This window comes from Ovis aries, chromosome 3 (assembly GCF_016772045.2).
Source record: "Ovis aries strain OAR_USU_Benz2616 breed Rambouillet chromosome 3, ARS-UI_Ramb_v3.0, whole genome shotgun sequence".
NCBI classification, from domain to species: Eukaryota; Metazoa; Chordata; class Mammalia; order Artiodactyla; family Bovidae; genus Ovis; species Ovis aries.
In genome coordinates, this window is record NC_056056.1 from 59,106,423 (window position 1) to 59,118,788 (window position 12,366).

General features: G+C 41.3%; 1 non-coding gene across 1 annotated transcript; it reads left to right on the forward strand.

The window, feature by feature from the left end:
• Window positions 1-286: 286 nt before the first annotated feature.
• LOC114114148 (U6 spliceosomal RNA) lies at window positions 287-393 on the forward strand. The gene has a single exon (XR_003588987.1). It is a non-coding gene; the product is annotated as a U6 spliceosomal RNA (small nuclear RNA).
• Window positions 394-12,366: the final 11,973 nt, after the last annotated feature.

Below are 12,366 nucleotides of genomic sequence, written 5' to 3' on the forward strand. Positions count from 1 at the left end.
TTAGCAGGTTCCAAACGAGTTGTCAGGGAGCAAAGATGAGACCCCATGAGAGAGTAAATAAATATTAAACTTTTCATTTTGCAGAAGACAAAAAAGACCTAGAGGTTAATCAAAAGGACTGGATAAGGAAAGGGCAGGGGAAAAAAAGAAAAATTACAATAAAATGTAACAAATAAGAGTTTAATTTTACATTTTCTTCATGGGTTCCAAGTGCTCTAACTCTTTGAGTATGTTTTCCTTTTTCCACTGATTTAAAATGCCTCCAGAATATTCTAAATGTAGGTGGGTGCTCGCTTCGGCAGCACATATACTAAAATTGGAATGATACAGAGAAGATTAGCATGGCACCTGCGCAAGGATGACACGCAAATTCATGAAGCGTTCCATATTTTTTTCTGATGAGATGGATGAAACTGGAGCCGATTATACAGAGTGAAGTAAGCCAGAAAGAAAAACACCAATACAGTATACTAACACATATATATGGAATTTAGGAAGATGGCAATGACGACCCTGTATGCAAGACAGGAAAAAAGACACAGATGTGTATAACGGACTTTTGGACTCAGAGGGAGAGGGAGAGGGTGGGATGATTTGGGAGAATGGCATTCTAACATGTATGCTGTCATGTAAGAATTGAATCGCCAGTCTATGTCTGACGCAGGATGCAGCATGCTTGGGGCTGGTGCATGGGGATGACCCAGAGAGATGTTATGGGGAGGGAGGTGGGAGGGGGGTTCATGTTTGGGAACGCATGTAAGAATTAAAGATTTTAAAATTTAAAAAATAAAAAAATAAAAAAAATAAAAATAAAAAAATAAATGTAGGTGGGTTCCTTAATGGGATCTCAAGACTATCTCCTTGAGCCACTGTATTTTCATGCACTGATACATGCTGTTTTAAATTCTATAAATGCTATATCTTAATAGCTAATAAGGGGAGGAGGATGTATACATATATATTTTTTCTTTTTCCAGAATTGTCTCATACATTACCTCCTGCTCCAGATAAGTGCTGAAATTTTTCTTTCTTTCTTTGTTTTTTTGGCTTCTTGGCATATGGGATCTTAATTGCCTGTCAGGGATTGAACCCAAGCCCCCTATGATGGAAGTGTGACAGTCAACCCTTAGACTGCCAGGGAAGTCCCTAAAATTCTTTAGTTACATTAAAAATTCTTTGGGAACATCAAGTGGTATTAAATTATATTTACTAATTGTTTGGGGGGACAGTGACGTCATTATGTATTAAGTTTTCCTATTCAAGAGCATGTTTTTCTTTTTATGACATTCAGTGAGATTTTATGAATTGTTAAAACAATCTGTATATGTGATATGGAGCTTACCTTTTCCTTGTTAAACTTATACCTAGGAATTGTATAGATTTTATTGCTATTTAGCTGGAGAAGGCAATGGCACCCCACTCCAGTACTCTTGCCTGGAAAATCCCATGGATGGAGGAGCCTGGTGGGCTGCAGTCCATGGGGTCACTAAGAGTTGGACACGACTGTGCGACTTCCCTTTCACGTTTCACTTTCATGCATTGGAGAAGGAAATGGCAACCCACTCCAGTGTTCTTGCCTGAAGAATCCTAGGGACGGGAGAGCCTGGTGGGCTGCCGTCTATGGGGTCACACAGAGTCGCACACAACTGAAGCGACTTAGCAGCAGCAGCATTGCTATTTAACATGAAATATTTTTTCATTTATATTTTCTAATTGATTATTGATTCTATAAAGGAAAGCCATGGATTTTTGGGTATAAATCGTATATCTGATCATGATTGTGTTTCTGAAGTATCTCATTAGTTTTATAGTTCTTTAGATGATTCTCTTGCATTTTTTAGAGGATAATATTACCCAACTGCAAAATGGCAAATCTCTCTTCTTTCTCAATTATTTATTCCTCTTGGTCATTATTCTTACTGCCTAGTTAGCTCTAGCTCAGTGTTGAAAAGTACAGGAAATAGTGTAAAGTTCTGCCTTGTTCCTGTCTTTAATGGGAATGCTTTGAAAGCACTGTTGTTTGTTCCTTATAAAAACATTTTCTTAAATTAAGCCATGTTTTTTTTCTATTCCTAGCTTAGTAATGGTTTTATTGATGTTCATTGTTTTATTTAATTTTAATAAGAAATAAGTAATAAATTTTAATGAACGATTTTTAAGCACATGCTTCATTTTCTTGTTCTTTTAATATAGTCGATTATGTTAACAGATTTCCTAATGATGAATCATCTTTGAACAACTAGAATGAAGCCTGTTTTCCATGATATATGATCTTTTCACACATTGAATTCAACCTGATAATAGTTATAATAGTTTCAGACTTTATGAGAACTGTGAAAGTTCTGAGATTTTTTTTCTGCCTGCTTACAAACTAGGAAGTTAACCATAGTATCATATAAACTAACAGAACACACAAGACCTTGGCTCACAGACAGACAACTTTATTACTCACAGCACAACAAACAGCATAAGCATCAAGCTTCTATTGGTTTCCCTTGCTCCGTAAATCCCACAATACAGGCAGGTACTATACAGCCAGCAGGATTACATCACATTTGAAGAACTCCAAGGTTTGGGAACCTGAATCTTTTATAGAGAGAAGTAAGCAAAGACAAGCTTCCCTGGTGGCTCAGTGGTAAACAATCTGCCTACCAATGCAGGAGACATGGGTTCAATTCCTGGTCCGGGAAGATCCCCTGGAGAAGGAAATGGCAACCCACTCCAGTATTCTTACCTGGAGAACCCCATGGGCAGAGCAGCTCAGTGTGCTACAGTTCAAGGAGTCAGAGTCAGACATGACTTAGCAACTGAACAACAACAAGAGAAGACACCGGAGAGAGACATCATTTTTATCATACAGTAAGCAATTTTCTTCTATTCCAGCTGGAGGTTCTATCACTGTCTTCCAGGGTTTTGACTATGCAAGCATCCTTGAAATCATAGCCTGGAACAAAAGGGCAGTTATTACCTCTGTTTGTAAGATGTGTGGAAACACAAGAGTTCCATAGAGCCTGTCTCTCAATAAACTTTTGTGTATATTGGCATTTATTTGTTTTTGGCAGCACTATATGGCGTGTGGAAGTTCCCTTACCAAGGATCAAACACGTGCCCCCTGCAGTGGAAACATGAAGTTTTAATCACTAGACCACCAGGGAAGTCCTATATTGGCATATATTTGTAAGTGAAATTTGTCTGAAATTTTCTTTGGAGAGCTAGCCAGTTCAAGAGCTGTCTGGATTTTGCTGGCTTCATAGAACAAAAGAATTCAGTTTTTATACTTACATGTGTTTAAAGGTCTCATTGGAGTAATATGGTCTTTGAAACACCAATAGAGCTTACTCATAAGTCTTTCTCTGTCTAGTGCCTTTTTTAGGTGTAGATTTTTTACTGCCATTTAGATTTCTTCTGTGGTTATCATCTGTTCAGGGCTTATTCCTATTATGTGTGAGTTTTTATTAATTGATATACAGTATTCCTAGAAATATTTCCATTTCATCTATATATAATTATTTACTGTTGTGTAGCATCCAAAATGCAGGAATTTACTAATGTGAGGTTTTCTTTTTTTTTTCTTATTTCACTGAAAACTTTTTATTGACCTTTTGGATAGAAATGGGAATTTATTTTGCCAAGAAGAATGATCCTATTGTACTTCTGCTAGAACCAGCAAGTGGCCTCCTCTTGGCTGATTCTGTGTTTGGCCCTAATGCAGCCTGCCCTGTGGTGCTGAAACCTAGCCTATCCAGCACCAAGTAGAAGCCCAGACTATAGATTTCAATTCTTGTGCCATATTTTATCCCCAGATTCATCTGTTCTTGAATCCCCAGAGTTTCCACTATCTAAGAAGTTATTTTTTCTTAACTCATATTCTTGAACTTTCTCCAGGATTTCTTCTGCCTTGAGTGAGAGTAAGCTGAAATAATCAATAGATTTAAACATCTAAAGACTTCAGATATTGAAATTATCAGATCCAGAAGATAATATACAGAAAATACACATTTTAAAAATATATTTACAACATGTTTACAAAACAAAAGATGGATTGTAAAGCTAGCAATTCACAAGAGACTATCTGAAATGCTAGGGTACATTTGGAAAAGAAACAAATTGGACTTCTTGAAATGAAAAGTGTGATTATTCAAATTTAAAGATCAATAGCAGAAAAGTTAAGCAAAGTCCAGGGAGAAACGAAGAAAGATTGAGTAACCTGGAAGATAGAACTGATAACATTATGGAGGATACAAACCAGAGAGACAAGGTGGTGAAATATATGTTAGGGAGAGAGGTAGCATATGTAGAATGAGAAATATGATATACATTAAATCATAGTCCCAGAAACCGAAAATGGAGAAGATAAAGGAGAAACAGCATTTAAAGAGACGGGGGCTTCCCTGGTGGTCCAGTGGCTAAGACTCTGCACTTCCAATGTAGGCGGCCCAGGTTCAATCTCTGGTCAGGGAACTAGATGCTACATGCCTCAACTAAAGATCCTATATGTCACAATTAAGACCCACTGCAGCCAAATAAAACAACAGATAAATAAGAATAAAAGAGAAAGATATAGGGACTTCCTTGGTGGTCCAGTGGTTAAGACTCAGTGCTTTCAATGCAGGAGTTTTGATCCCTAGCTGGGGAACTAAGATCCCTGCATGTCATGTGGTGTGGCAAAAAAAAAAAAAAAAATTGAAATAAAATAAAGTGATGATGACCATGAATTTTCCAGGACATATAAAACACAAGAATCTACAGATACAAGGATAGCATATACCAAGCAGAGTAAGCAAAAACAAATCCATACCCATATACCAGAGGCAAAGAGAGCATGTTACTAGCAGCCAGAGAGTAAAGACAGACCCTCTCCAGAGGAGTGAGAGTTATTCAGACAGCTTATAACAGGGGCCAGAAGATATGAAATAACATCTTTAGATAGTTGAGGGAAACTCGTGTCAATCATGATTTCCATGTCTTGAATATATTCTTTCAAGTACAAGGGGGAAATGGTGGACTTCTCTACAAGTAAGAATTAAAGGAGTGTGGGGCCAAAGGAGGGCTTCCCTGTTGGCTTAAACAGTAAAGAATTCACCTTTTATTTATGCAGGAGACCCAGATCCCTGGGTTGGGAAGATCCCCTGGAGAAACGGAACGGCCACCCACTCCAATATTCTTGCCTGGATAATCCCATGGACAGAGGAGCCTGGTGGGCTACAGTCCGTAGGGTCAGAGCGAGTTGGACATGACTTGGCATGCAAACAAAAATTGTCTTTATAAAATAATAAGAACACTGCTTAAGGACAAGGATACTACTTCTTCAGAACTTTTTCTATTTCATTACTGGAGAAAAGAGGTCAAGGAGCTGACTTTATTTGGCGTCAATCCCCACCCTCCACACCAGAATGTAGGCTCCATGAGAATAGGATCTCTGTCTGTCTTGTTCACTGTTTCTGTCCAACACACAGAACAGTGCCTGGCCCATAGAAGGACTCAATAAACATGCACTGACTGTATGAATTAATGTGTGGTTTGACTGCAAATTCATCCTCACTGTTCTAGTAACTGTATCCTCTCATTGCAAGACGTCCCACTCCCCTCTCTAGCCAGAAGTCAATCAGAAACTTTCCCTTGGAATTTGCACCTTATGCAGAGTGACACAGATACTACAGTTGGCTGCAGCTCCTTCCTCCCAATGATGGGGCCCAGAGGACATCTCCTGCTGAGACCATCAGAGCTAATATGGTTCCCTCCCCCCCGAAGACAGTTTTTTGAGTTTCCTTTGATTCTGTGAATTACCACATACCCTCCTAGTCAATTCCTTTTCTTTGCCTCACTTAGCTGCAATCTGTCCTTCTGTCCTTTGTGCCACCAAGAAGCCCTCAAAGGATGCGGTGTTGTTGGGGGAAAGTCTGCTGCCCATCTGATTCTCCTTCCTTAGTAGGTATTATCCTTGGATTTCTAGTTTTACCAGAGTGTCCAGTCAGTTAGTTCAGTCGCTCAGTTGTGTCCGACTCTTTGCGACCCCATGAATCACAGCACCCCAGGCCTCCCTGTCCATCACCAACTCCCAGAGTTCACACAAACTCATGTTCATTGAGTCAGTGATGCCATCTAACCATCTCATCCTCTGTCATCCCCTTCTCCTCCTGCCTTCAATCTTTCCCAACATCAGGGTCTTTTCAAATGAGTCAGCTCTCGCATCAGGTGGCCAAAATATTGGAGTTTCAGCTTCAACATCAGTCCTTCCAATGAACACCCAGGACTAGTCTCCTTTAGGATGGACTGGGTTGGATCTCCTTGCAGTCCACGGGACTCTCAAGAGTCTTCTCCAACACCACAGTTTCAAAGCATCAATTCTTTGGTGCTCAGCTTTCTTTATAGTCCAACTCTCTCATCCGTACATGACTACTAGAAAAACCATAGCCTTGACTAGATAAACCTTTGTTGACAAAGTAATGTCTCTGCTTTTTAATATGCTATCTAGGTTGGGCATAACTTTCCTTCCAAGGAGTAAGTGTCTTTTCATTTCATGGCTGCAATCACTATCTGCAGTGATTTGGGGGCCCCCAAAAATAAAGTCAGCCACTGTTTCCACTGTTTCCCCATCTATTTGCCATGAAGTGATGACACTGGATGCCATGATCTTAGTTTTCTAAATGATGAACTTTTTCACTCTCCTCTTTCACTTTCATCAAAAGGCTCTTTAGTTCTTCTTCACTTTCTGCCATAAGGGTGGTATCATCTGAGGTTATTGGTATTTCTCCCAGCAATCTTGATTCCAGCTTGTGCTTCATCCAGCCCAGCATTTCTCATGATGTAATCTGCATAGAAGTTAAATAAGCAGGGTGATAATATACAGCCTTGACATACTCCTTTTCCTATTTGGAACCAGTCTGTTGTTCCATGTCCAGTTCTAACTATTGCTTCCTGACTTGCATATAGGTTTCTCAAGAGGCAGGTCAGGTGGTCTGGTATTCCCATCTCTTTCAGAATTTTCCACAGTTTATTGTAATCCACACAGTCAAAGGCTTTGGCATAGTCAATAAAGCAGAAATAGATGTTTTTCTGGAACTCTCTTGCTTTTTTGATGATCCAGTAGATGATGGCAATTTGATCTCTGGTTCCTCTGCCTTTTCTAAAACCAGCTTGAACATCTGGAAGTTCACGTTTCACGTACTGCTGAAACCTGGCTTGGAGAATTTTGAACATTACTTTACTAGCATGTGAGATGAGTGCAGTTGTGCGGTAGTTTGATGCATAGGTCTTTCCCCACCACCCCACCCCCTCAAAAATCCTGCTTGGCAGTGGGTGAGTTCCTTCCATCTGAAGATTATAAATATCAGCTAATTAATTGTTAAAAGAAATATGAAATGGGAGATAATGAAACCTAGAAAGACTCTAGTCTTTTTTTTAACCTTCTGTTAGTACTTTGGTTTATCTTCTTCTGTTTCCTCCTTATATTATAAACCTTTAGTTTCCATTGTGTGGAGGATTTGTTTTTCCAGTTTCCTTTTCTATCTTGTTAATACCATACAATGGAAATGAAATATGTTTTCTATATTGATTTCATAACCAATGATTTATGGAATTATCTTCCCATGTCTCTGTACTGCAGCATGAAAAAGGGTCTTGTAAACATGATACTTCATGCTCAGTTGCTCAGTTGTGTCCAACTCTTTGCAACCCCATGGACTGTAAGCCTGCCAGCCTCCTCTGTCCATGGGATTCTCTAGGCAAGAATACTGGAGTGGGTTGCCATTCCCTTCTCCAGGGGATCTTTCTGATTCTCCTGTGGCTCCTGTATTGGCAGCCAGATTCTTTACCACTGAGCCACCCGGGAAGCTAGTCATGTCATTTCTCTACTTAAAACCCTTCAACAGCTTCCCAGTGTTCACAGAACAATGTTCAAAATCCTCTTCCTGGCGGACAGTGACTCTCCTGTGGTCAGCTCACCTCTCTGGCCTTCCTCCCTCTGCTTTCCCATTTTCCACCTGACTCAAGAATTCGAGTCCCAGTGATCTGCGCCCTGTCCTTTCTCACCTTGGCAGCCTACTCATATTCTCTCTATTGTCTGGAATGTCTTCTCTTTATCCATTTGGCCAGCCCCGCCATACACAGTCTTCAAAGATTCTCCAGACCTAGGGTTATTCTGTTGTATCTATTTCCTTCATGGAATTGTAGTTATTTATACCATTAGTTGCCTAAAGACTATTTTTATTTATAACTATGGTAGGACAACAGGTTTTATTTGGGGTACAAGACAATTATTGTTAATAAAAGAATGATAGTGAAGATTTTCAATGGAGATAACAAATCTCAAAGAAGTTTGGTCAAGGCAACAAAGAGCAAGGCAAATCCTTGGTGCCTGTTAGGACTGCCTGTAGTGCTCCAAGATGCTGCTTGTTACAGGACCTAAGGGAAGGGACCCATCTCATAAATAATTATACCTGCCTCATTGTTGGTTTAGGTGGTTAAGAATCTGCCTGCAATGTGGGAAACCTGGGTTCAATTCCTGGATTGGGAAGACCCCCTGGAGAAAGGAATGGCAACCCATTCCTGTATTCTTGCCTGGGAAATCTCAAGGACAGAGGAGCCTGGTGGGCTACGGTGCATAGGGTCACACAGAGTCGGACATGACTGAGTGACTAACACTTTGACTTTGAAAGCACTTCTGAAATAGTGCCTAGTATATAGTAAGCAGTGTGAAGTAAAAGTGAAAATGTTAGTCATTCAGTCATGTCCAATTCTTTGTGAACTTTGCTCCCAGTAAAATGTGATTCTCGGTGTTCATCATTCTTTCCAGTCTGGGGACCAATTCTCTGATGAATCTAAGAAAAGTTGTTGATTTTCAGTTTGCTCAGCTTTTTCTTAGTGTGAGCATGGAACTGATAACTTCTAAGATCTTTGCTTGTCAAAGATTTCAGAATTCCCTTAATTAATAGTTCTACACCAATGACTCATAATTTAAATTTCCAGCCTAGGCTTCTCTGAGCTCCAGAATCATATGTATTCTCAGTTGAATGTCTCAGAGGCATCTCAACTCAATATATTTTACCAAATTTATGATCCCCCATGCATGTACACACATATCAAATAACAGCTGATCTTTCGATTTTCCTCATCTCCAAAAGAGTTCCCTTACCAGCCAGTTTCCCAGGCTACAGACCTAAAACTCGTCCTTGACTCATTTCTCTCTTACACATCCAATGCCTCGTCAAGTCTTGATTTTATTTCCCAGATACCTTTCACAAGAATTCGTGTCTCTGGACTTCCCTGGCAGTCCAGTGGGAAGACTCTGCCCTCCCAGTGCAGAGGGTCTGGGTTCCATCCTTGGTCAGGGAACTAGATCCCACATGCAGCAACTAAAACAAACAGAAAACAACGCAGAATTCGTCTCTTCCTCTATTGTCACTAGTGGTTCAAGTCGCTTGCCTGAACTGCAATAATATCCTACTTCTGTCTGCTTCATTACTGAAGACCCACGACCTCAAACAACCATTCATGATGCAAATCTGATTATGTCCTCACATACTGCTCTACACAGCCCCCAGCCCTGATCAGCACATCAGGCGTGCCGGGTCCTCTTCATCGCAGAGGCTTTGTTAGTTCTGCTCTCTCTGTCTAGGATGTGCTTTCCTTCCTGCTTCCTCACCTGGTCTAAGATGTGCTTTCCTCACCTGGTCCACACCTGCCCACTTTCTCAGATCTCAATTCAAGCCTCTTGCACTCAGGAAAACCCTTCCTGATGCCCGAGGCTCAGATTGCCATCCTTCCTTTTATGCTCACAGAACTTACCCTGCCTCCCCACCCTGCCTGGGCGTGCCTTCACAGCGCTCAAGCCATTTCATAATTATTTACGGCTCAGACGGTAAAGAATCTACCTGCAATGGGGTAGACCCAGGTTCAATCCCTGGGTCAGACAGTAAAGAATCTGCCTGCAATGGGGGAGACCCAGGTTCAATCCCTGGGTCAGGAAGATCTGCTGGAGAAGGGATGTGGCTACCCAATGCCTTGCCTGGAGAATCCCATGGGGGGTGGAGGTGGGACATGGCTACCACAGGCCAATGGGGTTGCAAAGAGCCAGACAAGACACAACTGAGCAACTTTCACTTCCAGCAAGATTATTTCCTTGTTGTTGGTCTCCCCCACTAGACTATAAACTCTAAGAGAGAGGGGAGCAAGTCTATTTACTCATCATTGAACCTCCAGCCTGCCCAGGACTCGGCACAAAGTAGCTGCTAAGAAATATTTATTAAATGACTAAATTATATCTCTCACCCCCATTCTGATACTTCCCAGATTTACGTAGCGAAACTGGTCCTCCCTCCTAATCAATCTATGGACTCCAGATCCTGCTGGAAAGTTCCTCCTGGAGAACCCACAGACAGTCCCCCTCTTCTGTATTGTTTCGCTCTGGTGAATGGTATCATCCTTTACCATGACTTGGGGCAGAACCCTGATGTCGTCTTGGAGTCCTGCTTCTTGCTAACCACCACTTTCCGGAACTCACAGTCTGCCTCTTCCTACCTCCTCGTTCAGTTCAGTTCAGTTGCTCAGTCGTGTTCGACTCTTTGCGACCCCATGAATTGCAGCACATCAGGCCTCCCTGTCCATCACCATCTCCCGGAGTTCACTCAGACTCACGTCCATCGAGTCAGTGATGCCATCCAGCCATCTCATCCTCTGTCGTCGCCTTCTCCTCCTGCCCCCAATCCCTCCCAGCATCAGAGTCTTTTCCAATGAGTCATCTCTTCACATGAGATGGCCAAAGTACTGGAGTTTCAGCTTTAGTATCATTCTTTCCAAAGAAATCCCAGGGTTGATCTCCTTCAGAATGGACTGGTTGGATCTCCTTGCAGTCCAAGGGACTCTCAAGAGTCTTCTCCAACACCACAGTTCAAATGCATCAATTCTTCGGTGCTCAGCCTTCTTCACAGTCCAACTCTCACATCCATACATGACCACAAGAAAAACCATAGCCTTGACTAGATGGAACTTAGTCGGCAAAGTAATATCTCTGCTTTTGAATATGCTATTTAGATTGGTCATAACTTTTCTTCCAAGGAGTAAGCGTCTTTTAATTTCATGGCTGCAGTCACCATCTGCAGTGATTTTGGAGCCCAGAAAAATAAAGTCTGACACTGTTTCCACTGTTTCCCATCTATTTCCCATGAAGTGATGGGACCAGATGCCATGATCTTCGTTTTCTGAATGTGGAGCTTTAAGCCAACTTGTTCACTCTCCTCTTTCACTTTCATCAACAGGCTTTTTAGCTTCTATTCACTTTCTGCCATAAGGGTGGTGTCATCTGCATATCTGAGGTGATTGATATTTCTCCTGGCAATCTGGATTCCAGCTTGTGTTTCTTCCAGTCCAGCGTTTCTCATGATGTACTCTGCATAGAAGTTAAATAAGCAGGGTGACAATATACAGCCTTGACGTACTTCTTTTCCTGTATGGAACCAGTCTGTTGTTCCATGTCCAGTTCTAACTGTTGCTTCCTGACCTGCATACAGATTTCTCAAGAGGCAGGTTAGGTGGTCTGGTATTTCCATCTCTTTCAGAATTGTCCACAGTTTATTGTGATCCACACAGTCAAAGGCTTTGGCATAGTCAATAAAGCAGAAATAGATGTTTTTCTGGAACTCTCTTGCTTTTTCCATGACCAGCGGAAGTTGGTAATTTGATCTCTGGTTCCTCTGCCTTTTCTAAAACCAGCTTGAACATCAGGGAGTTCAGGGTTCACGTATTGCTGAAGCCTGACTTGGAGAATTTTGAATATCACTTTACTAGCATGTGAGATGAGTGCAATTGTGCGGTGGTTTGAGCATTCTTTGGCATTGCCTTTCTTTGGGATTGGAATGAAAACTGACCTTTTCCAGTCCTGTGGCCACTGCTGAGTTTTCCAAATTTGCTGGCATATTGAGTGCAGCAGTTTCACAGCATCATCTTTTAGGATTTGAAATAGCTCAACTGGAATTCCATACCTCGACTAGCTTTGTTCGTAGTGATGCTTCCTAAGGCCCACTTGACTTCACATTCCAAGATGTCTGGCTCTAGATTAGTGATCACACCATCATGATTATCTGGGTCATGAAGATCTTTTTTGTACAGTTCTTCCGTGTATTCTTGCCACCTCTTCTTAATATCTTCTGCTTCTGTTAGGTCCATACCATTTCTGTCTTTATCGAGCCCATCTTTGCATGAAATGTTCCCTTGGTATCTCTAATTTTCTTGAAGAGATCTCTAGTCTTTCCCATTCTGTTGTTTTCCTCTATTTCTTTGCATTGATCGCTGAAGAAGGCTTTCTTATCTCTTCATGCTATTCTTTGGAACTCTGCATTCAGATGCTAATATCTTTCCTTTTCTCCTTTG